At 40.0% G+C, this 26,224-nt stretch overlaps 1 long non-coding RNA gene across 1 annotated transcript; it reads right to left on the bottom strand.

Annotated features, from left to right (window-relative positions):
* Positions 1–12,425: 12,425 nt before the first annotated feature.
* On the bottom strand, positions 12,426–16,754 carry LOC137625269 (uncharacterized). Its single transcript, XR_011040827.1, has 2 exons — positions 16,574–16,754; positions 12,426–13,986 (listed from the first exon to the last, which is right to left on the bottom strand). It is a non-coding gene; the product is annotated as an uncharacterized lncRNA (long non-coding RNA).
* Between the last annotated feature and the right edge of the window lie 9,470 nt (positions 16,755–26,224).

Raw genomic sequence — 26,224 nt, 5'->3', positions numbered from 1 at the left:
TACATAAATTATATATATAAATATATAATATATATATATATATATATTATATATTATATTATATATTATGTACAGTATATATACTATATATATATAATATATATAATACAGTATATATACTATACATTTAATATATAAAGTTTATATATAAATATATATATATATATATATATAAATATATATATTATAATATATATATATATTATTTATATATACTATTTATATAAATACATATAATATATATATTTATATATATATAGTATATGTACATATATATATAAGTTATATATATATATATATACTATATATATATATATATATATATATATATATTTACACATCTATCTATCTATCTATCTATCTTCTATATATACATATATATATATATATATATATATGTGAATATATATTATATTATATATATATATACTTATACATATATGTAAATATATATACATATATATATATATATATATATATATATATATTCATTTATACATATATATATATATATATATATATATATATATATATATTATATATCTATACATATACATATATATATATATTTACATGTATACATTTACATATATATATATATATATATATATATATATATATATATATATATATATGTGTGTAGTGTGTGTGTGTGTGTAGCCTATCTATGAATATTTCTAAAGACCTATTTATAATTTATAAATGAAATCTGTAATGATTTTAGTCTGAACTAACAGAAAGACTGCTAAAAGTTATAAGAAAATATTCGACAAATAAAATAAAGTTTTCTTAACTAAATAATGCTAAAAACTATTTTAGTATAAACTATGATTTTCCACAATAAAGTTAATTCATTATATTATTATTATTATTAATCATTATTATTATCATTATTATTATTATTATTATTATTATTATCATTATTATTATCATTATTATTATTATTATTATTATTATTATCATTATTATTATTATTATTATTACTTGCTAAGCTACAGTCTTAGTTGGAGAAGCAGGATGCTATAAGCCCAGGTTCCAACAGGGAAAAATAGCTCAGTGAGGCAAGGAAATAAGAAAATATACTACAAAAGAAGTTTAAGAATAAAAATAACATTAGATTAATGTATCATATATAAACTATAATAACTTCAAAATAACAAGAGGAAGAGAAATAAGATAAAAAATAAATAAATTATAGAACAAATATATATGATAACCTTATTACTCATTAAAAATTATAAATTAATATAAAATCATATCATCAAAATTAAAATGCAATTAAAATTTCATAATGAATCTAATATTAATAATTCCGTGGAAAAACAGTTGGCCAATATGGCCACTTAGCTGAATGATATAGCACCTGACACTCGTTTGCTAGCGCCTGGGGATAGCTTCTAGCCTTCTGTCGACTAGTTCGCCTAACTATGAATGAGTTCCAGATTAACTGGTGTAAAAAAAAAAGGGGTGTGAGTCTTGCAACCTCACTCTTCAATATTTATTGGTGTTAGTAAAACTATATATATATATATATATATATATATATATATATCTATATATATATATATTATATATATATATATATATATATTTGTATGCATATATATATGTATATATATGTATATAGTATAATATATATACATACGTATATATGTATTTATATGTATATATATATATATATATATATATGTGTGTGTGTGTGTGTGTGTGTGTGTGTGTGTGTACGAGTATATATAATATATATACATACCAAAATTTAATCATATCTAGCTGTTTACATAAATTTAATCCATGCAAGTTGCATTACGCTAGGATTTAAATTGTGGCCAGGAAGCTGTTCAGAAACACACACACACACACATACACACACAAACATACAATCAGGGTCGAAAACATAACCTCCTTCCAACTTAGATAGCGGAGTTAATTACGCAATTATTTCAGTTCCATGCAAAATTTATGCCAATTTTGTAAATAAACACACCCATTCTCTAAGATGAAAACCGAAGAGAGAGAGAGAGATGAGAGGAGAGAGAGAGGAGAGAGAGAGAGAGGAGAGAGAGAGAGAGAGGAGAGGAGAGAGAGAGACTTTTTAGTCCATCCGCAGAGACTCCATTTGCTCTTTGGTAGAGCGATTTAGTTGAAGCATTTAGAGTTCTTATGATCTTGTCTAACTTATTCCTGAGCTCGTTTACTGTGTTACTGTTAACTACATCCGCTGGAAGTCTATTAGAGAGGAGAGAGAGAGAGAGAGAGAGAGGAGAAGAGAGAGAGAGAGAGAGAGAGAGAGAGAGAGAGAGAGATGTAGCTTACCATATGCTCCTGGGTGCTTCGTAGGCAACGAAGCTCATAGTATGAATTTATCATGCGATATCAACAAGTTGTATAACCTATTTCTGAAAAAAAAACGATGGCCTAAGGCCATTAAATTGATGGGCTATGGCCACCGGAAGCTAAATGGCCCCATATGAGGTTAGGATGGTGGTAGTCGTATTTTTTATGGGCCATCGTTTGCTGGAGGTTTTACTTTACTGGGGTTTTACTTTGCTGGAGTTTTACTTTGCTAGAGTTTTACTTTGCTGGAGTTTTACTTTGCTGGAGTTTTACTTTGTTATATAGAGTTTTACTTTGCTGGAGTTTTACTTTGCTGGAGTTTTACTTTGCTGGTGGAGTGAAGAAAAATAAAACTCTACATATTTAGGATAGGAATAAAGTTGCATGGGGACTGTATTTATATATGTATACATGAACATGTATATACACATATTTCTGTATATATACATACATATATCATTTCTTCTCTCACTTTCCAATTGAGACGAGGATTATTATTATTATTATTATTATTATTATTATTATTATTATTAATAAAAGCCAAGCTACAGCCCTAGTTGGAAAAGCACAATGCTATAAAGGCCAAGGGCTCCAACTGGGAAAAATAGCCCAGTGCGAAAATGAAATAAGGAAAGAAATAAACTACAAGAGTAATAATTAACAACTAAAATAAAATATTTTAAGAACAGTAATGGACATTGTCTGATGAATTCCTAGGTATGACTCCCAGCTGACCTTGTAATTGAACAAACATTAATGTGTGGTTACAAAACTACAATTGCCTAAACTCCTTGCTATAATAGTGGTAACGTGTTCGCCTAGCATTCAAGTGACAGTAAATCGATCCAAGCGCAGGAACGTGGGTTCAAGCTGTTTTCTGGGGAGGCCACTGCTGTGGTTGGGGCACCACAGTGGCGGGTTGGGCTTGGCCAGCTAACGTTCTGGTGAGTATCTAAATTGGAACTGAAACTAGACACTTAGTCTTGGGTAGTGCCATAGCCTCTGCACCATGACCTTCCACTGGCTTGGATTAGAGTTCTCTTGCTTGAGGGTACACTCGAACACAGTGTTCTATCTTATTTCTCTTCCTCTTGTTTCTTTTTATGTTTTTTATAGTTTATATATGAAAGATCTAATTGAATGTTGTTACTGTTCCTAAAATATTTTGATTGTTTATTACTTCTCTTATAGTTTATTTCCTTCTTACCTTTCCTCACAGAGCCTTTTTTTTCCCTGATGGAGTACTTGATCATATTATAGTATCTTGCTTTTCCAACTAGGGTTGTACCTTTACTTGTAATAATAATAATAATAATAATAATAATAATAATAATCTGAAATCAATGTTGAAATGCAACAGCTGGCACTAATGATCTGAGTCCAGTGAACAGTGCAAAGATCTGCAACCTGCACATTTAAAAACGAAAATAATTAAATTTAAAAAAAATGAGTCGGAAGCGGAGATTCTGAGCCTATTAGACCAGAGAAGCTATGTTTTGGGTGTGAAGGCTTGTTTAACACAATTATTATTATTATTATTATTATTATTATTATTATTATTATTATTATTATTATTGCTTACTTACTTATTTACTTTCTTACTAAGCTATAACTCTACTTGGAAAAGCAGGATACTATAAGCCCAGCTTCAACGGGAAAAATAGCCCAGTGAGGAAAGGAAATGAGGACAAATTAAATATAATAAGAACATTAACATTAAAATAAATATTTCCTATATAAACGATAAAAACTTTAACAAAACAAGAGGAAGCGAAATAAGATAGAATAGTGTGCCCGACTGTACCCTCAAGCAAGAGAAACTATAACCCAAGAGACAGTGGAAGACCATGGTACAGAGGCTATGGCATTATCCAACACTAAAGAACAATGGTATGATTTTGGAGTGTCCTTCTCCTAGAAGAGCTGCTTACCATAGCTAGAGTCTCTTCTATATTTACCAAGAGGAAATTAGCCACTAAACAATTACAGTGCAGTAATTAACCCCCTGCGTGAAGAAGAATTGTTGGGTAGTCCCACTGTTGTCAGGTGTATGAGGACAGAGTAGACTATGTTAAAAATAGGCTAGACTATTCGGTGTATATGTTGGAAAGGGGAAAATGAACTGTAACCAAACAGAAGGGCCCAATATAGTACTGTCTGGTCAGTCAAAGGACCCACATAACTGAATGTAGACAATGCAAAGGAAGTTAGCTGATTTAACACGGCTACCTATATTCTCTCTCTCTCTCTCTCTCTCTCTCTCTCTCCTCTCTCCTCTCTCTTCCTCTCCTCTCTCTCTCTCTCTCTCTCTCTAACAAACCCCCCAATTACTCTTTCAGAGGTTGTTGATTGCCGGAACATAGTCTGAACAACTACCCTCAGGCTCTCATAAGAACTTTGTTGATATTAACCAGAACTTTAAAACAAGGAATTTCGTCTTTTTCTCCCAGCAAACAAACCACAGTTGACTAAGGCGATAAGGGATTTAGGAACTAATGGTTCTCAAGGACTGTGTCTTTGTTATAGATGGCTGTACCTAAATAGGCTACAGATAATATACTGGGACGCTAGCAAGATGTATAATGCAACTGCACAGCTCTACTCCGACTACATTAAAATCGAGTAGCCTAGGCAATAATCCATTGTAGGCTATGGGATTCGCTATCTTTTCATATATGAATGGAAAAGATAAGTTGATATTAAAAAATAGTGGCATTTTTTCCCCCGAAAATTTTGTTTTGAGAAATGAGGCTTCATGTTTTTCTCTTGTAGAGATTGATTATATAGACTTTAGTATGTATAAGTATGGCATATAAGCGGAAATTTTCCTTTCCATTGGGGATTATAAAGACATAGTCATAATATTTAAAGGTTATTTACCAAGGAGTTGTGAGGACACTTTACTCAAATCCAAAAATATTTACGGTACATGTACCAAATGGTACCTATGAGCAAGACGTGGTTTAGCACAATATACTCTCGTCTGCGTAATTTTTTTGGACAAATTTCGCGATTTTGGTATATTTAGCTATTGTCTCTGACACTTTATGCATCTTTTCAGCATAATCAAAACATAGAAATTGGAAATAAATAAACGAGCAAGCAAAGAAATACGATTAACATAACTTAGATATGCAACTAACATTTATTTATGAATATCATAGAGTATATACGAAAACTAATAACCTACTCATCAAGAAATCTTAGAAAATGGCAGTGTTATTGTATATGGGATACTAAAGAATTTACTTTACTTTACTTTAAGGGCTGCTTTTCTGGTCCTATACAGCAGGCGAATCCTACTCTCTACAGGACCTTTACATTAATTTTATCATATTCATTCTAAGACATTCAGCATTTCACATAGCATATTGTTCTTTGTCAAATCCACATTATCGAAGCACTTAGAAAACAAGGAAGTCTCCAGTTTCCTCTTGAAAGCCTTAATATCTTCCATTTTTCGGATACCTTGTGTGAGCTTATTGTATTGAATATATTTCCCTGGAATTCTTGAAGAAAAATTAGATAAATAGGTTCCAGGTCATAAAAGAGTTGTGTACTGGACTGAATATATGTAATTATAATGTAATAACACCGATCCCTTCGTCGTCCAGAAAATCGACAAACTACTTATTTATTTAAATTCTCTCTTCGCCACACTGTGGTGTCCTATGTATATATATTCCGCTCTACCAGAGCTACATTTTGATTTATGTATCGTTTCATGACATGTTTTTGTTAACCCATAATTCATATATTTGTAAGTGTAAGAAAACACATATATTTTGTCGGGCACTTCAATCTGACTTGGCGCCAATGTAATCCTACGTTTCCGTCCGCACCTTGTTATGTATTTCCGTGCGCATTCAAATAAAGTATCAGTTGATCTTGGTGACGCTTGTCTCACTGTCCTTACAACTGGTGACCCCGGAGTTGAAAGTAGCATCAGCGGTTTTGGCTTTGCCATTAACGGACTTATTACGGCCGTGCTACCTTCTACATACTCCGTTACCTTAGACAAGAACCTGCCTTTGGTTCTCCCACACTTCGGTGAACGTAAGGCAGTAGGATGAGCTTAACCGACATATCAACCTCTCACCTCTTCGCCGACTCGTCGTCTGGCCACGATGTAGGAAGCAACACGCCCATCGCACCCAACGGCCTCGCCTCCACGCCCAAAGTCAAACTGCCGCCCTTTTCTCAACACAACACCGCTTCCTGGTTCCTGAGAGCGGACGTACTCTTCCGCGTCGCTAGACTCAGCGACTCCTGCGCCAAGGCTGACATCGTTCTCACCTCCATACCTGAAGAAGTATTTGACAAGATTTCCCCATGGCTCGACGCCCAGGCCGGCCAAGTTTCATACGACGCCCTGAGAACGAAACTCATCGGTATCTACTCCCTCTCCGTCTCAGCAAGGGCACAGAAAGTACTGGACCTCGCCTGCAAGCCCATGGGTGACACCTCTCCTGTCGAGGCGTGGGACGAGCTAACCGGCCTGCTCATGCTCCCCGAAACAGACAGCAATGGCCGACGACGTGAGATTAGCTTATCTTGCGAGATCTTTCTTCGACGCCTACCACAGGACGTACGGGCCCAATTGACAGACGCCGACACGCTCCCGATGAACGAACTCCTGTCGAAGGCTCAGAAGCTCCACGAGGCCTCCAAAGCATCTCGCCTCGGAGCATCATCGTCAACACCGCCTCCGTTCTCCTCCTTCAGCAGCTGCTCTTCCATAGACTCCTCGGCAATGGCCCTCGAGGACGACGAGATCAACATTCTATCAAGAAAGAAACCACGGCAACCGACGCGACCAAACCCTAGGCCTAACCCAGCATGGTGCTTCTACCACCAACAGTTCGGCAGTGACGCCAAGAAATGTAGAGCACCATGCAGTTTCCCTAGAAGACGACGCCAGAAGCATCCACCTGCCACCATCGCGGCCGCAGTTAACCATAACAAGATTGGTTTCTGTATCCTCGATACCATTTCCAACCGTAGACTCATGGTGGACACCGGCGCAATGCAGTCAACGTTCCCTCCTTCGAAGTCCGACCTAGACCGTGGTCCCGACAAAAACGCTCCCTCACTCATCGCCGCCAACGGATCTCCCATACGGTGCTATGGAATCAAGACCCTCAAGATATCTATCATGGGCCGTTCGTATTCTTGGCCCTTCGCTATCGCCGACGTCAATCGCCCCCTCCTCGGTGCGGATTTCCTCGCCCACCATGGACTCCTCGTCGATGTCGCTAACAGACGTCTCATCGACACGGGGACCTGCCAGTCTCGCGCCCTAGAACATGGCCCTGCAACAATGTCCGTATCCGCCGTAACAACGCACCCCTACGCCGACCTCCTACGAGAGTTTCCCGAGGTTTTCAAGCCCGAGCCCCGACACTTGCCAGGTTCCCCGTCCAAGCATGGCATCTACCACCACATCACAACGACAGGACCTCCCACTCACGCCAAATTCCGCCGCCTCCCACCTCAGAAACTGAAGGATGCCAAACGCGCCTTCGAGGACATGGAACGCATGGGTATCTGTAAGAAAGCATCGAGCCCCTGGGCATCACCCTTGCACATGGTTAAAAAGCCGGACGGGTCCTGGAGACCTTGCGGCGACTACAGGCGCCTCAACCTCATCACAACGCCCGATCACTACCCACTGCCCAACATGCAGGACCTAACGAACGCGTTGCACGGCGTAAGGTTTTTTACCAAGATGGACCTTCTCAAGTCTTACTTCCAGGTCCCCGTATTCCCGGAAGATATCCCAAAAACTGCCATTGTAACGCTGTTCGGATCCTACACCTTCGCATACTCAACCTTCGGTCTACGCAACGCCGGGGCAACCTTCCAACGACTAATGGACAGCATTCTGGGTGACCTACCTTTCTGCGTCTGCTACGTCGACGACATCCTGATATTCTCGAAAACCAAGGAGGAACACCGGGGACACGTCCGCACCGTCCTAAAGCGCCTACAGGAGAACGGCCTAGGCGTACGCTTCGACAAATGTACGTTCGGTGCGGAGGGAGTGGATTTCCTTGGTCACCGTGAATCCTCGCGCGGGGTAAAACCCATGACAACCAAAGTCGACGCCATTAGGAAGTTCCCAATACCTACGACCATTCGCCAACTTCAGGAGTTCTTGGGAATGGTCAATTACTACAGGCGCTTCATCCCCAACATCCCACAAACCCTGTCACCCCTCGACGACGTCCTGAAAGGAAAAGCAAAAAAACTCGAGTGGGGCTTGCCCCAGCAACAGGCATTCGCTCGGACGAAGGATGCCCTTGCGAATGCCACCACCCTGGCTCATTTCGACGACAACGCGCCCCTGCGACTAACGACCGACGCCAGCAACGTCGCCTGCGGGGCCGTGCTTGAGCAACTCGTCGATGGTTCTCCTCGACCGCTGGCATTCTTCAGTAAGAAATTGAAACCCGCCGAAACAAGATACAGCACCTTCGATAGGGAACTCCTCGCCGTCTACCTCGCCGTCCGCCACTTCAGGCACATCTTGGAGGGTACCCCCTTCACGATTGCAACGGATCATCAACCCCTCGTCCACGCCTTCACGAAATCAACGGACGCATGGTCATCCCGACAACAACGTCATCTCGCATCAATCGCCGAATTCGGGTGCACCATACGTTACGTCCCAGGAAAGAAAAACCCAGTCGCGGACGCCCTTTCAAGGATTGAAATTGACGCGATCCACCTGGGAATCGACTACGCCAATCTCGCAACCGAACAACGCACCGACTAAGAAGCACAGGTTCACCTGACGGAGCCATCCGCGCTCAAGATAAGTGCGGTTCCCCTCTGACCAGCAGGAGTAACTATTCTTTGCGACACCAGCACGGGCCGCCCTCGTCCCTGGGTACCAGCCTCCTGCAGAAGGAAAATATTCGATATCATCCATGGACTTTCGCACCCCTCAGGACGCACCACCGCTCGCCTTCTGTCTGAAAAGTTTGTCTGGCCAGGGATAAAAAAGGACGCCCGGGAATGGGCGAGGTCATGCATCAACTGCCAGTCAAGCAAGGTCAGCCGTCACACCGAATCGGGGGTGGGCGATTTTCCCCAGCCAAAAAGAAGTTTCGGACATATACACATCGACGTCGTGGGACCATTGCCCCCTTCTGGATCCGCTCGCTACCTACTCACGATCATCGATCGCTCCACGAGGTGGTTGGAGGCATCGCCGATGACCGAAGCTACGACTCAAGCATGTGCCGAAGCCCTCCTGTCAAGCTGGGTGAGCAGGTTTGGCGTTCCTGACGACATCACGACTGACAGAGGCCCCGCTTTCCTCTCAGAAATATAGCTGGCTTTGGCGAACCTGATGGGGACGACGCTCCACAGCACCACGGCATACAACCCCGCGGCAAACGGCATGGTCGAACGAACGCACCGCGCCCTCAAGGCGTCCCTGATGGCGAGCTGCACCGACGGGGACTGGAAATCACGACTTCCTTGGGTACTCCTCGGCCTTCGCACCGCCCCTCGCGCAGACGGCGAACCTTCGCCCTCCGAAAAAGTTTACGGGGAAGCGCTCGCCGTTCCTGGCGAATTCTTTCCCTCATCAACCGACGACACGCAGCTGGATCACCTAAGGGATATCGCCAGGAAGTTCAGGCCGTGTCTCAAAACTTACCAGGACAGAACCAAGCACTTCAAGCCAAAAAGCCTGGATGACTGCAAGTACGTTTTCGTCCGTGTCGACGCTCATCGACAACCACTGACTAGACCTTATCGAGGTCCCTACCGGGTTATTAAAAAGACAACGAAAGCCTTCCTTCTCGACGTCCATGGCCAAGAGGACTGGGTCTCTATAGACCGCGTGAAACCAGCGTTTCTCGAAGGAAGCGACACCGCCTCCGCTGGACCTGGCAGACCCAGAGTTCCGCCACAAAACAAGCCGCCCAACGAAGGAAAAATCATCAAACGACGTCAAGAGGAAGAGATCCTTACACAGACTGCCAGCGCGCCCCTCCGTTCAAAAACAAGAGGAACCCTCCGACGCCCGAAGAGATACGAAGATTGATCATCAGCCCTCTACGCCGCCCGATGTCTTGGGGGGGGGGGGAGTACTTGTAAGGACACCGATCCCTTCGTCGTCCAGAAAATCGACAAACTACTTATTTATTTAAATTCTCTCTTCGCCACACTGTGGTGTCCTATGTATATATATTCCGCTCTACCAGAGCTACATTTTGATATATGTATCGTTTCATGACATGTTTTTGTTAACCCATAATTCATATATTTGTAAGTGTAAGAAAACACATATATTTTGGCGGGCACTTCAATCTGACTTGGCGCCAATGTAATCCTACGTTTCCGTCCGCACCTTGTTATGTATTTCCGTGCGCATTCAAATAAAGTATCAGTTGATCTTGGTGACGCTTGTCTCACTGTCCTTACAATAAACCGTATATAAAGGACTTTCTTTTAACAATTAGTTGTTTCCATTAAAAGTATTATTTGAAATATGAAATATGCACATCATCTTAGGCAAAAATACATTAATTTCTATTTCCAAAATTAAAAAAAAAAATGCTAGGCCTATAGGCCTATATCCAAATTATTTTAACGTTTAATATTTTATTTCTTATATATGTTAATTTATGAAGTATTCCAGATATGTCAGAACAATCGAATGAATATGATGCTAACGTGAAGTGGTTGATAAAAGAATTCAAGTTTAGGCCTATTTCATAAACAAATATTTTTTCGTATAAGTAGCCTACTCTAGGTTTTTTTTTTTTTTTTTTTTTACTTTTTCACTTAATTTTAGTGGACCAAATTATTGCTGCATTTATTCTTATTATCTCTAAGGAGGTTGAGTTATGAAGAGGGGTTGGTGTTCAATTATCTGAAGGCCTATAATTACGACTTTGGCTAATATGATATAAAAAGGGGGCATGTGTTGTTTATGGTCTAGAGGTCCACATCAGACTTCACATAACCCCTGGTATCTTATAACACTTATGGCAAGTACCCAGGCTGTTAAGGCCTTTTTGATAGGTAGTAGGCTGGCCAAGACAACAGCCACCACTAGAGAGTTATTGGATCCTTTGACTGGCCAGGCAGTACTACATTGGATTCCTCTCTTTGCTTACGGCTCATTTTTCCTTTGCTAACACATACACCGAATAGTCTGGCCTATTCTTTACACATTCTCCTCTTTCCTCATACACCTGACAACGCTAAGATAACCAAAAATTCTTCTTCGCTTAAAGGGTTAACTAATGAACTGCAATTATTCAGTGGCTACTTTCCTCTTGGTAAGGGTTGAAGAGACTCTTTAGCTATGGTACGCAGCTCTTCTAGAAGGACACTCCAAAATCAAACCATTGTTCTCTAGTCTTGGGTAATGCCATAGCTTCTGTACTATGGTCTTCCTCTGTCATAGGTAAGTGTTCTCTTACTTGAGGGTTAAGTCAGGCACATGATTCTCTCTTCGTTGTTTATATATGACAGATCTGGTTAACATTTTTGTTGATTGTAAGATATCATATATTATTATTCATTATCTTTCATAGTCTATATAGTTTATTTTGTTCTTATTTAATTTTTTTTTTCACTGATCTACTTTCCCTGTTGGAGCCCTCGGGCATAACGCATCCCGCTTTTTCAACTAGGATTGTAGCTTAGCTAGTAATGATGATGATGGTGATGATGAGAATGATGATATTGGAAATAATAATAATAATAATAATAATAACTGGAAATAGAATTAACAGAATTTAAAATAGTATTATTGAAAGATACATAGAAAGAGGTTGGAAGAAGAGAGAGGAAATTCTTGCATATGGCCTAATTATAGAAAGCACAGTACCGAGAGATATTTCGTATTTAGTTAAAACTATAGAAAATGGGATTAAATACATATTAGTAGTGAAAGTGTCAATAAAGTCAGTATCAAATTATATTATTGAGAATATTTCTTTATTTACTTCATTTCGTCTATGTAAAAAAAAAAATATAGATTACTGTGTTTTTATGTAAACAAAAACCTCCGTCCTCACTTCACTCCGCATTCTCTACAGGTATAAACATAATAAAACATTAAATTGCATTATAGCGCACCGTGCCGGTTGACGCCAGGTTTATTTTTCCAATGAATCATACTTTTAGAAAACAATATAGATGTAACATCACATATTCTAATAACTTTTACAAACTTCTGTACTGATATAGCAGTGCATATTTAAAACAAAATGAACAAACTTTCAAATTAACATATAAGCCTCCTCTGCCGCCCAGGAAAAACCATAGATAAAAAACAAAATCTCAAGTTTTGAAAAAACTATGGAAACCTGTGTATCCACGGCAATAATGCAGAGTAACTCAAATTTGAGTGGTGGAACCTCACTCTTGTACTACTAATAAATAATAATGATAATAATATTAATAATAAATTCGACTTGCTCGGGCTAGCGTGCGCTAGAAAGTGACCACTTCCTAAATACCTCTTCAAACATCGAATACGTTTCACCCAACACTAAATTCTCATTGGCCACTGCCTACATAACAACTGAACTTAAGTAACAAGACACTTAAGATCTGCTTACATGTCGTTAGGACAATTATTTTTCGCTATACTTCGTAACGCGAAAAAATTCTAGTCCTCACTTCACTCCGCATTCTCTACAGGTATAAACATAATAAAACATTAAATTGCATTATAGCGCACCGTGCCGGTTGACCCTAGATAATACCAAAGAAAGGGAGAGAAGGAAAGAAATGGAGAGAAAGAAATGAATGTTCCGATTGTATGATTTACACATTTAACCTCTTTTTGAAGCCTTTGACAAACAGGTTTACTTGAAACAGACTACCAACACTCATGTCTACGAAGACACCTATCCTTGACTTTATCGTTTGCGATGTTTGAACTTGTAGCCACAGTTTTAACAAAAAATTCTGTTTGGTTATATTACAGGAGCTTTAACTTCTTAAAGATAAATCGATCAAAGGACAAAATCGTTCCAGCTTCCTCTGTATCAAGCAAAAGACATCAAATATGGAAAAGCATTTGTGACAACTTCCGATATCAAAAACTTCACAGTATTGGTGATTTTTCATTTTTTTTTTTTTTTGTTCAACTAAGATATCTTCAAATTACAATAAACTTAATTCCCCAAATCTCAGATAAGAAAACTTTAATGATCTATCAAAATAATAAAGAAGTTTTTCAATATAGGAAAACATAATCCGCACAGATTCTGCAACACCATATTATCAAAAAAAACCTTTGTATGCACCGATCTACCAGCTTAATGTTTCACAGGTGCTTGCAAAGATTTAACAAGTGAATTTTCCGTTGGATCTATGTAACCCCTCATTTCATGCATGCACGTTATGGCATAAATAGCTTGATCACTGGAGATTACTAAAGCGCCGGAATCTAATAAAAGCGTCGTAAATAAAGCACCATACAATGGCATTTCGCTTTGCTCGTGACCATTATTGTAAGTTTCTCTTTGTTGAAAGACAAGTTGGTAGGCCTTGTCGGAGCTGTCATTCATCGATGATAGAAGATGCCCATGACAACTGAGGTCCCCCAATTTCCTGTCCAAATTAGATGCCACCGTTAAAGACGACTGCTGGCATTTCATTGCATTCACGATCCTGGAAAGCAGATTCCAAAAATAAAACAATGTACATATATACTTGTAATTTCAAAAACCTTTACCTTCTATATCAAAGTTAAATTTCAGCGAAAAATTTTTTTTTTTTTTTTTTTTTCCTTATCTTTGCCATGTAAGAAAACTTTTGTTACGTAAACACTCAAAGTTTAACAATAAAGTTTCCCTCGTTAATATGAACAGTCAAGATGGAGAGGACTTTCACTCTGGAATATTCTACTTGAGAATTTTTACCTCCATTTTATTAATAACCTTTGGTATAAAGCACCAAACCTCAAGTTAAAGCATCAATTGCCTCTGTACCTGGACACCAATATTAGAGATTAAAAACCTCAACATATTTTTAAAAGTAGCAAAAGAGTCTAAAGAATGAATAACTCTCACAAGTCCCTAACTCTGAAAAATGTAAACAAGAATTGACCATTCATCCATGTTAGTTGACAACACTTCAAAAAATCCGCTCTTTTGTACTCTTTCTGAGCTTACATACATTGATGACCTGAACAGTGTATTCAGTACAAGTTTAAATTCTTTGGTTTTCTATGATTTCCAACTCTGGCTTTTTGCTACCTACTTGCATTAAAATCGAAAATTTTATCTAGAACAACGTTCAAACATTGCCAAAGTACTTTACATAATTCTGTCGACTGCCTCCTGCTCCTTCATGTTTAATTCTAAAGATTAATTTGCTGTCCAGTTTCCAACCACTCTTTTCATGATATATAAAAAAAAAAATGCGCTGTATACATCGCTAAAAACTTCAGAATTACTCCAAACCTACTACTGAGGTGTCAACATATAAATTTCCCAACACCAGAGGCGTCACAATATAACTTAAATCTGAGGAGTCACAATATAGCGGTAAATTCCCTATGAGGCGTCGCAATATATTTATAAGATTGCCTACATCCGAGGCTTCGCAATGTGATAAATTGCCTACATCTGATGCGTCACAATATAGTAATTAACTGCCTACATCTTAGGCGTCGCAATAGAGTGATAAACTGCCTACATCTGAGGCGTCACAATACAGTGATAAACTGCCTACATCTGAGGCGTCACAATACAGTGATAAACTGCCTACATCTGAGGCGTCACAATACAGTGATAAACTGCCTACACCTGAGGCGTCACAATACAGTGATAAACTGCCTACACCTGAGGCGTCACAATACAGTGATAAACTGCCTACACCTGAGGCGTCACAATACAGTGGTAAACTGCCTACACCTGAGGCGTCACAATATAGTGATAAACTGCCTACACCTGAGGCGTCACAATACAGTGATAAACTGCCTACACCTTAGGCGTCACAATATAATGATAAACTGCCTACACCTGAGGCGTCACAATATAGTGATAAACTGCCTACACCTGAGGCGTCACAATATAGTGATAAACTGCCTACATTTTAGGCGTCACAATATAGTGATAAACTGCCTACATTTTAGGCGTCACAATAGTGATAAACTGCCTACATCTTAGGCGTCACAATGAAGTAATAGGTTAAATAAGTCTGATGCAAGTATATAGTTAAAAGTAACGACCAAAATAAAAAGAATGAATTTCTGCGTCAAAACGTGATCTCAACCAGAGCATCTGATATTTCTTCATTAAGTTCTCAACTAGCTTTGCTCAATATGTAAAAATACAGAAATACTTTATCGTTTTCATTTTAACAATACCTTTAACGACAAATTTCGTGGAAATTATGTAACAGACAATTCTGTCCAAAAGATATTCGTTAAAATAACGTTTCCGTTAATTCAGAAAGTTTGGCATCTAAACAAGGTCTTTAACGACATAGTTTATCCTAATACTGTAGTTACGAAATTCGCCTTCAGTATTCGTCCTCTGTAAACCTTTCCAAATACAATTTAGAGTCTGAAAACCAATTATACTTTCTTGTAAATAAATCCAAATCTTGAAGCTTTTAAAGTAAATAGCTAGCATCCAATGCCCCTTCAAATCAACCATCTGCAGCTATGCCATCATCTAAAAATACTTCAATCTTCACTTCCTTAGATCTCCAATAACTAACAGACTTAAGAACTTTAGTAAAGATGTACCGCCGCTTCAAAAATATCTAAAGAAAATCCATTATAAAAAAATTTTTAAATTTTTCCCCAATGAGAAAGATATTGGCAACGTTTTAATAGATTTCTCTGCGATAAGCAGACTGTAGACTGATTAAATCCTTAAAAAGTTTGTAATAAAAAACCAGCCTTTGCTTACCATTTCCATTCTTGGTCACCGTCAAAGGAATTATTTCTTAGTTTTTCTGATACCAGTGTCACCCATTCTCTTTTAATAAATTTTGATTCGTCCCTTTCTGACCTATTGTTACCCAATCCAACAACCATAGTAACGGTTTTGAAATGGAATTTTGTGATCGCCCTTTTAGACGGCAATGACTATCTTACCGGACCCAATCTAATTCTGTTCAATGTATTGTGAATAACAACAACCAACAGGCGATTAAAACAATAAAATAAAATCAACACAATGTTCCAATTTCCTTGTACCAACTGCCAAGTATACAAAATAAAAACAGCTATATTTTCACTTACCTTTTCGACGTCTTTCTTGGTACATTCCTGGCTCCAATGTCACCTCTCGACCTTTATTGAGCTCTAGACCTCTTCCATCAAAGTTGATATGAATCCACACTTTCCCTCGATCTTTAACTAGCTTGACACTTTCGGCGATGCTGCTCTTTGCGTACTAACTCGTTTCTGCAGCAGTTTTAGATGTTCCTTGTCCTCCAAGTCTGGCGTCCTGGCTAATAAATTCGACTTGCTCGGGCTAGCGTGCGCTAGAAAGTGACCACTTCCTAAATACCTCTTCAAACATCGAATACGTTTCACCCAACACTAAATTCTCATTGGCCACTGCCTACATAACAACTGAACTTAAGTAACAAGACACTTAAGATCTGCTTACATGTCGTTAGGACAATTATTTTTCGCTATACTTCGTAACGCGAAAAAATTCTATTCTCTCTCTTCTTTCGAAGTCTTTCTATAAATCTTTTAATGACAGATATGGGGATTTATCCCTAGATTTGGGGATTTTAGGTGTCTGATAGGAATATTCTGTACACATTTCTATAAAGAAACAAAGATGAGTAAACCTTAATATCATTGTAATTCATTTGCTTGTACTTATATGAAGTAAAGTGAGTAATGTCTATTTTAGTAAAGCCTATGGGATCTGGTGAATTTTGGGTGGTTTTGGGAATTTTTCAGTTGCTTTAGGGATTTTTTTACTTGTTTTGGGGATTTTTTTTTTATCATGATTTTGGGGATTTTTAGACTATATTAGCTCACAACAACACTGAATGACAATAATTTATTGTGCTACCATCAACGTTACTATTGCCAGTTATAGATCCAGATTATACCAGAAATTCAGTGACTATTATAATGAAATTGGATAATCAAGATGATTGAAAGTGGATGTTAAACAAGTGAAAAAAAACGTTGAAATTAGCTGAACATTGTTGGAACTGTTTTGGTGAAACTGCAATGTTGATCGTCTGCTTCTAGTCTGTCACAGTCACCGAGTCATCGTTTCTCCCTTGCAAGTTGCAAGAAGCAACTGTGGTTTATAATGAACTGTAGTGCAACTCTTCTTTCCTATTATTGTGAAGGTAATGTGCCATAACTTCATTGATATTCTAATGGTTATACAGTTGATGCTGTCTTTTTTTGTGTGACTAGCCTGATACGTGTATTTTATAAACTAGGCCTATATTTTTTCCGATATCAGTAATTTCATGCCAGATTAGACTATCCCCAGAGTAAGTTTAGCAGTAGAGGTTCACAAAAGACGTATCTTGGATTTTTAATATGATTAAAGAAGGGCAATAATGCAAAAAACTAACCAAATGACGAAAACAAGATTTACAAATGACTACTACTGTATTGTAATACCTAACCTCACTTTACGTACCCTTATCTTACCTACTGTTACCTTATCTATCCTTATCTTATCTTCTGTTACCTTACCTACTCTTACCTTGTCTACCCATACCTTGCTTAATCAGTTTTTCATCAAAAATTATCAGGATACAAATTTTGGTTTCATTATAGAACAGTGCAATATTAGTTTAGATATTGAAACTTGCATAATTGAATAGATCTTTGCAATTGGTAAATGTGTAGGAGAGCTCCGCGGAAGATCTTGAAGAATTTAAACACCTACAATTCACTATTATATCATATAGAACGCTTATATAATAGTCAATATATGAGCAGCTTCTATTTAATGAAGATATTCGTGTGTATAGTTATGTTTCACTTTGATTTTTTTTAAGTGTTTGTTTTTGTTTACTGTGTGATGTCTTGGCTAAAATGAGCTGTTTCACCGCCTTACTGCGTATGGCAAACTAGTTCTCAATGCTATTCTAACCAATAACAGGTGTTTTCTTGACGTCACACTGTTTGAAAACCAATCATGGCGGTTTTTACAAATCTAGCCAATGCTGACACTTATTACTTCACTTATCCCTGCTATTTTTCCACCAGTTACCACAGTTTACGTGAAGTTCCCCGGAGGAATATTTTTGCACGTCTCGGATCTCCCTTCAAACTGAAAAGCTCATTTTGCCGTGAAGTATGGAACAATTAGCAGGACCTTCATCCCGATCCGACTGTGTCACTTGTGACAATTGCTTTATTTCTTATGGGGATTTTTGTGTACATTATTCAGGGAAAGTTGATTTGCTAATTGCATTTGCTCAACGTCATGGTTTGATTTTGGCAGAGAAAAAGTGCCCTAATTGTGAAAATGTGTGCCGTATAGATTACAACAAATTAGCATTCCGGTGTGATCGTAGTGTGGTTTCATCACTTCCTCCTGGCAGCAGCAGATTTGTATCCACCTACACCATAACAGTAAGGTATGTGGTAGTTTGCAGTTTACGTTAACGTTGTGTAACCTCATTAATAGTCGAAATATCGACGATCAAACTCACGCTACTCTTGTCTTCCCTGAATTTTCTAAGTCTGCTATTGTTGACTGTGTCTTATTTTTGCTCAAATGAGCCCTGTAACCACTATAATCCGCAGACAAACTAGTGCACTATGACGCCCCCCCCCCCCCGGTAGGCCTAGGTAGGGGTACAGGGCCCCATAGGCTAGGTTAGGTGGGTGTCTTAGGTTCGGTGGTGCCCTGAAAATTACTGTGGCCTTAAGGGGGGGTCGCAGGGGGGGCGGAGCCCCCCCCCCCCGGTAGGCCTAGGTAGGGGTACAGGGCCCCATAGGCTAGGTTAGGTGGGTGTCTTAGGTTCGGTGGTGCCCTGAAAATTACTGTGGCTTTAAGGGGGGGTCGCAGGGGGGGCGGAGCCCCCCCCGGTAGGCCTAGGTAGGGGTACATGGCCCCCAGGGTAGGGTAGGTAGTTGTATTAGGTTCGGTAGTGCCCCGAAAAATCACTTTTCTCCTCCTCCCCCCACCCAAAAACCCCGCTTCCCACTGGGGTCCCCCATAATTGTAGTAGTAGGATTATGCTTATATTTTCTGTGTAAGAGTTAGGTGGTTGTAGGAGGATTATCTCACAGTTTCAAGGTAACTGTAGCTCTAATTTACCGTTTTCTTTCGTTTTCTACTTTTGGAAACCTTTAAATCGAGTGCGGAGGTCTCCTACACAATTACCTTGCAATTAAACTATTTTGTATCCCATATACTATTGGCGGAAACTTCTAGTAATGGAGTTATAGATTTTGATAAGAAAAATTACTTGTTTTTCTCCTTTTCTCATCTTAGCACAGGCCACAGTAGCCTCTTTCCACCCCTTAGTTCAGAAAGAGACTTGATAGGTGGAGCTTCCGTCATAAGTTACTTGTACAAACAGAATGAATGACCCACCAATTGATATCCTAAACCTCTTTGTTATTTGGGTAAATTTACAGTTTCATCCATTATGGGGAAACTGGAATAAAAATATATTTGTTGCATCAGAAATAGTGTAGTTCCAACGAATTTAACGTTTATTTTGACCGCAAACCATCCGATTTAGAGATTTACTATGTAATTGGAGTTAAAACAGCAAGTTGTCCCAGAATGCAGAAAGACCCTACTTCATCCCAACAATTATGGGGGACACCAGGTGGGAACCGGGGTTTTGGGTGGGGGGGGGGGCGTCAAATGATATTTGCAATAAATGAATACTTATCCTTCCACCACCCCTCCCCCTATACCCCTATCTAGCCCTACCAGGGGGGGCTACGCCCCCCCTGCGACCCCCCCCTTAAGGCCACAGTGATTTTCAGGGCACTACTGAACCTAAGAAAACCCACCTAACCTAGCATAGGGGCCCTGTATCCCTACCTAGGCCTACCGGGGGGGGGCCTCTGCCCCCCCTGCGACCCCCCCCCCTTAAGGCCACAGTGATTTTCGGGACACTACCGAACCTAATACAACCACCTAACCTAGGGCCCTGTACCCCTACCTAGGCCTAGCCCCTGCGACCCCCCCCCTTACAGCCACTACCTAACATCCATCAAACCAAATCCAAAGTGATGGTACTGCTGTATACATCGTTATACTATCACCATTATAATATACTCTATGAATTAATGAAGCTTACCTTAAACTGTTGGTTCATAAAGATGTGCTGCTGCTTTGAGATCACCTACGGGCCAACCAAGGGAAAGGCCCGTGCCAACAACAAGTGTTGGCTTTAATACCCCAACAACAACAACAGCTGCTTTGAGGAAAACGTGAAGCCGTTGGGAAGGTTCTTTGGCATGCAGGACAATTTTTATTTTGTAAAATTAAATTGTGTCTCTGGCACAAATGCACTAGTTTTTCAACAAATTCAATGTAAGTTAGGAAACAGTCAGGACAAGAAGATGGAATTTCAACTTCTTGTGCAACATGAGATGACGTGCTTTCTATGGTCTCCATGTCTAAGAACGAATTTAACGAAATGAAATGCCTGGGAAGATAGTGTATTGTCGCGCTGTTGTATTGTCGCGCTGTTGTATTGTCGCGCTGTGATTGGCCAAACATGTATGACGTCATAGTGGACAGGCGCTGTGATTGGCCAAACGTGTAAGACTTCATAGTGGACTAGTTTGTCAGCGGATTATAGTGGTTACAGGGCTCATTTAAGCAAATAAAAGACACAGTCAACAATAACAACAGACTTAGAAAAAATCTGGGAGGAAGACATGAGTAGCGTGAGTTTGATCGTCGATATATAAAGAACTAGGCATTTGCGACTGATAATATTTAACAGAAATACTACAAAAGACTTGCTTTACTCGGGAAATATATTATTATAATAGATTTCCCATAATGGATGAAACTGTAATAATACCGTTATTTGTTTTCATTACAGTATTGGAATATGTAATATAATCATAGCTCATAATTTACTTATGTTTTAGTAATAAAAGTTTAGGGTAGAAATAAGACAATGTTTAATTGCTAGCAAAGCGAGCACAAACCAGTGCAGTATATCATTAGTTCAATTAATTAAGAAGGCATTTGTAGTACGATGAATACTACTACAAACGACTCCATAGAAAATGGGGTGGAAAAATTAGAATTTGGTGGAAACTCCTGTTCTCCGTCTCGAAGTTTTGGCAAACAAAAGCTCCAGTGTTTTGACCGTGTTTCATTGCTATTACTGTACCTGGTTTTGATGACGATAACTCTTTGTATTACTATGACTGGCAGAAACAACATAGTTTAAAAAACTTTATTTAAATATCAATATAATTAGACTAATACACTGTATATTTCTAGGTGTTTCGAACGTAATTGATGACAGTACATGGAGCAAAGACATACATTTTCAGTTATGGTAGACGACCCACCATAACTCAAAATCTATGGATTTCTGCCAGGAATCAATTTAAAAAAAAAACATTCAAAACACCACAAAATACTTTGCAAACCAGTTTTATTTACTACAGACCATTTATTGCACCATTCTATAATTTTGCTCAGATTTTCATAATAAGAAATATGTTCAGTATATAGTTTTTCCAGTTGGGGATTAATTGAGGAATATTAATATTCTTGTGCCCAAGAAAAGCCAATAATGTATATAGGCACTTCTGTTAATCACTCGGAACTCTTTGTAAATCTTGATACTGGTGGAAATACCTAAAATATCAAGAGGATAGGATCACATGTGGGGATAAGTTCTGTTGGGGAGTAAAAAATTCATGTTTTACCTAGAGTAATATAGGCTATGTTCATTGACCATATAAAAGTATTTTAAACTTCACATTTTATACCAAATATTTGTTTATGTTTGTCTGTTATAGTTATACAGTACAAATATATTTCAACAGAAGAGGAGGTGCAAACAGCTCCACAACTTATGCCGAAAACAGCTACATTACACGTTCAGCTAACAGAAGAAAGTGGACTCCAATCAATTGTCCTCATAGCTACAGAAATACCTCAGTCTTTGACCTCCTAGACTTCGGCAAGGAGCAACTTATATTCGTTACATAGGCCAATGTTTTAATTATAGGTTTGTATGAGAAACAGTTTTGGGATCTGGTGGGTTATTCCAGGTAGTTAAAACCAATTGGTAAGTAGAGAGAAAGACCTGGAATCCAAGGATAGGTAATGTAAGTGTGGTTTTGGGGGCCACTAAAAGCTGGGCCCATCCTCGGACCTGCCCTTGGACAATGGACCCGATTTAGATGTAGATCTACCTTCAAACCTTGTGAATTTATCCCAGACCAAACTCCAAAACTAAATCCTTCTGCCCTTTAAACTTTTAGTCGAGTAAAAACCAGTTGAACTAAATGATTAATTAGATAATTAGAATACTGGCAAAAATCTAGCCCATGTGGCAAACTGGTGCAGCACATCCTTGTAAATGGGTTCCCAGAACAGAGGAGCGTTGAACTAATGTTATAACAAGAACAAAGCGAGCCACGGCCATGAAAAAAAAGTTTAACTATGGGATTAATTAGATTAGATCTCAAGTTTGAGATGACGTAAGCATTTTTGTTTTATCATCTCCAATTTTGCATGTACTGTACTCCAACTGAGCTCCAGATCTAAAACTTTTTGCACTAGATGGCAGCACCAGGCAGGCCTGAGTTTTTGCTCTTCATATCTAATTCAATAAATGAGTTATATGTGAGGTTGGAGAAATTTATTCATTATATGACTTATATGTGAGGTCTGAGGTGCGAGGGCAGGTCGGACTTTTATGTGGTCCTTTGCTTATGCTAGCTGAAGTCCCTGTTTCTTCCTTTTTCTAGATTTTCCCCATTTAGGAGACCATGGTTTCCTTATGGACTTCAATTTATGACATGTATTTTCAAATTAGTTTTGATGTGATTCATTTATATCTGCTGCTAGTGTAGGGTCTGCTACGCTAGTATTTGTCTCGTAACTGGAATACAAACCACGCTATTTAAAGTGGATAATTACTTTTGGCGTAGCTGAAAGGACGAGCCGTAAAAATTCAACGAGGGATTACTACCCCACCGCTAGTTAGCTGGGGATAGGGAGGGTAGTTAGCTACCCTCCCCCCTCACACACCTGTGTTGTAAGCTCACTTTGCTTACGGCTCGGGTGCTAGACGGACGTGTCCGCTGTCACCCTCGCCTACACGACAGCCATTAATCATTGCTTTTGCTTTTTCTTTTCTAGAGTGTTGTGAAGTTGGCCTCTACAATGCGGAAGTCCCCTGGGTTACCTGACTGCCCTTGTGGGACCTTCATGTCTTCTATCGAAACGGATCCACACACCTTATGCCCTTATTGTAGGGGTCAGCGGTGTGAAAGTGATAACGTATGTATGGAATGTAGGGAGTGGCCTACCTCCCAGTGGGAGAGGTTTTCTCAGCGCCGGAAGAAGTCCAAACGGGATATTTCTTTTTCAAAGGTTTCTTTGAAGAAGGAAAATCCTAAGGACTCTTCTTCCATAGCCCAAACCTCCTCCGAAGCTCCCACTCGGTCGGCTTCTCGCGAGAGGCTGTCGAGTGGTAGCGTAGGCTGTACTGTTGTTGACCGATCTCGGGGGTTTGGGAGAGGGAGTTGTCTCCCATAGCGAGGCAGCTCCTCCTCTTCCCCCGGGGAAGGAATTTAATTATTTCTTCTGATGTGAATAATGATGATCTTTTGCAGCTTTGGGCTTCCTTGGGGCTTCAGGGTTCGCCCTCCAAGGAAGCCCTGTTTGACATGATCAGGTTGGGAGCAGCTGTCAAACAGTCACCGGCGGTAGCAGAGGTTGACCCTCTGTCTATTGTCGAGGCTGTTGTAGCAGAGGCTTCCAATGAGAGTGTTCAAACCCCTGCTCCTGTTGTAGCTGAAGGCTCCCCCCTCCGAACATCCTTCGAGGGAGGAACTAAGTCCAACGGTCTCTCCTGCGGGTGATTCTTCCCCCCCCCCCTAGGGGAGTTCACTGACAGAGATTCCTTTTCGGAGGACTGACGATGGTTTGCCTGCTGCTCCCAGAGGACGTATCCGACGTAAGGCTCGCCTTCCTCTTCGTCGCCGTGGTCTTCCTTCTTCTCACAAGGGTGTTAGGAGGCGCCTCTTCGGATCTTCATCCTCTCAGTCCCCCGCAGAGAAACCTCGTCCTTCAGCTACCGTCCCTGCTACTTCCTTGGACCTGGACCTCTCCGCAGATCGTTCGCGATCTCCTACGCCTGCCAGACCTGCTGACCTGCCCTCACCTTTCCTGGCTGCTGACGCGCTGGGGGCGCCCACTCATCCCATTTTCCAACGGGCACCGGTCCCTTCGGGGCAAAAGGGGCTTTCACACATTGGGTGTAAGTCCCTTAAGCGCCAGTTGTTCCGTAACCGAAATACAAACCACGCTATTTACAAAGGGTATTACTTTTAGCGTAGCTGAAATGGCGAGCCATTAGAATTTAATGAGGGTGTATTACCCCCGCGCTAGTTAGCGGGGGGGTAGGGGAGTGGTAGCTAGCTACCCCTCCTCCCCCTCACACACAGGTGAATACTCACTTTCACTTTTGGCTCGGACTGTGACAGACGTCTCTGTCTTGGTCCTCGCTTGGCAGCCATTGTCTGTTTTGTCTTTACTTAATCGCTTACTTTTCATTTACTCAATATATATGTAAACATGTTTTCATGTTTGTATATATATTTGAGTATAGAAATAAGTAAGTTTCCTTTTCAGATGTGTGTGTGTAGTGTACGATATCTACGTGGAGGCCTCGGCAGTTAGGCCACCACGGCGTATTTTTATGGGTGGCGATCGAGTTTGACTTATGTCTTTCTCTCTCTCTCTCTCTCTCTCTCTCTCTCTCTCTCTCTTTCTTTTGAGGTCGTTCACCCTTTTACTACGTGTTACTACGCCCTTGTAGCCTAGCTTCCTTTCCGTGTGGGGGGTTGCTACGCCGTACGTTTGTCTCAATTAGTTATGAATCTAATTGTAGTTGTTTTTTGTTTTTCAGCTTGTAGAACGATTCCTTTCGGGGTTTTCGTTCTTTCTTTAGTGTTCATTCATTTTTAAATTACATAATTACATAGTTACATAATTATAATTGTTATAATTCTGTTTTGGTTACAGCTCTCCTTCCGCGAGTGTAAGTGGTTGTGAGGGCACGTGCCTGTTGTGTAATTCTTGTTCCTTTCCCTCGGGATTCCTCTTCGGAGCCTTCCCGGGGGAATGAATGTGTACTAATATTATTTGTTTTATTTTTTTACAGTTACCGATCTAGTTCGTTTCTGTAATATAGCAACGGTGTGAGCTATCTGGTTGAGTCCTGGGGATTCGGCTGTTGCTGCCTCCCCCCTTGTATTTTCGTCAGGGGCGTGTCTCCTTCTACTGGTAGTACTCCCGTGACGACGGACAGCTCTCCAGTTCATTTTAGAACACTCAGGAGGCTTGCCTCCTTGGGCGGATAACTTTCCTTCCGAGGGAAGTTTTTCCTGTCCAGGCTTGAGTTTTTCCCCTTTTGGGGGGTTCTTCTCTTGCCTTTTTTTCGTGCGACTATGCTCTTGGTGCTGAGCGGTCGCACCTGCAGTTTCGCTCAAGGGGCTGGGCAACTGCAGGAGCTCCTCTTTGGAGGATTGCTCCTTTTAGGTCACTGGCTGACCAGTCTCTTCCACGAAGTGTTTCTCTTTCGTTCGCGAGAGAGTACACTCATAGAGACTCCTCTTCGGAGGTTTCTTCTGTTGCTGTTGGCCTCCCTCGCCGTAAGGCCCACCGTCCGCCTCGTCGTAAGGGCCTCTCATCTCCCTATAAGGGTGCTTGAGGCGCCTTTT

Source organism: Palaemon carinicauda, chromosome 32, assembly GCF_036898095.1.
Source record: "Palaemon carinicauda isolate YSFRI2023 chromosome 32, ASM3689809v2, whole genome shotgun sequence".
In the NCBI taxonomy this organism is placed as follows: Eukaryota; Metazoa; Arthropoda; class Malacostraca; order Decapoda; family Palaemonidae; genus Palaemon; species Palaemon carinicauda.
Note: the sequence above shows the minus strand (reverse complement) of the source record. Positions and strands in the feature narration are given on the sequence as shown.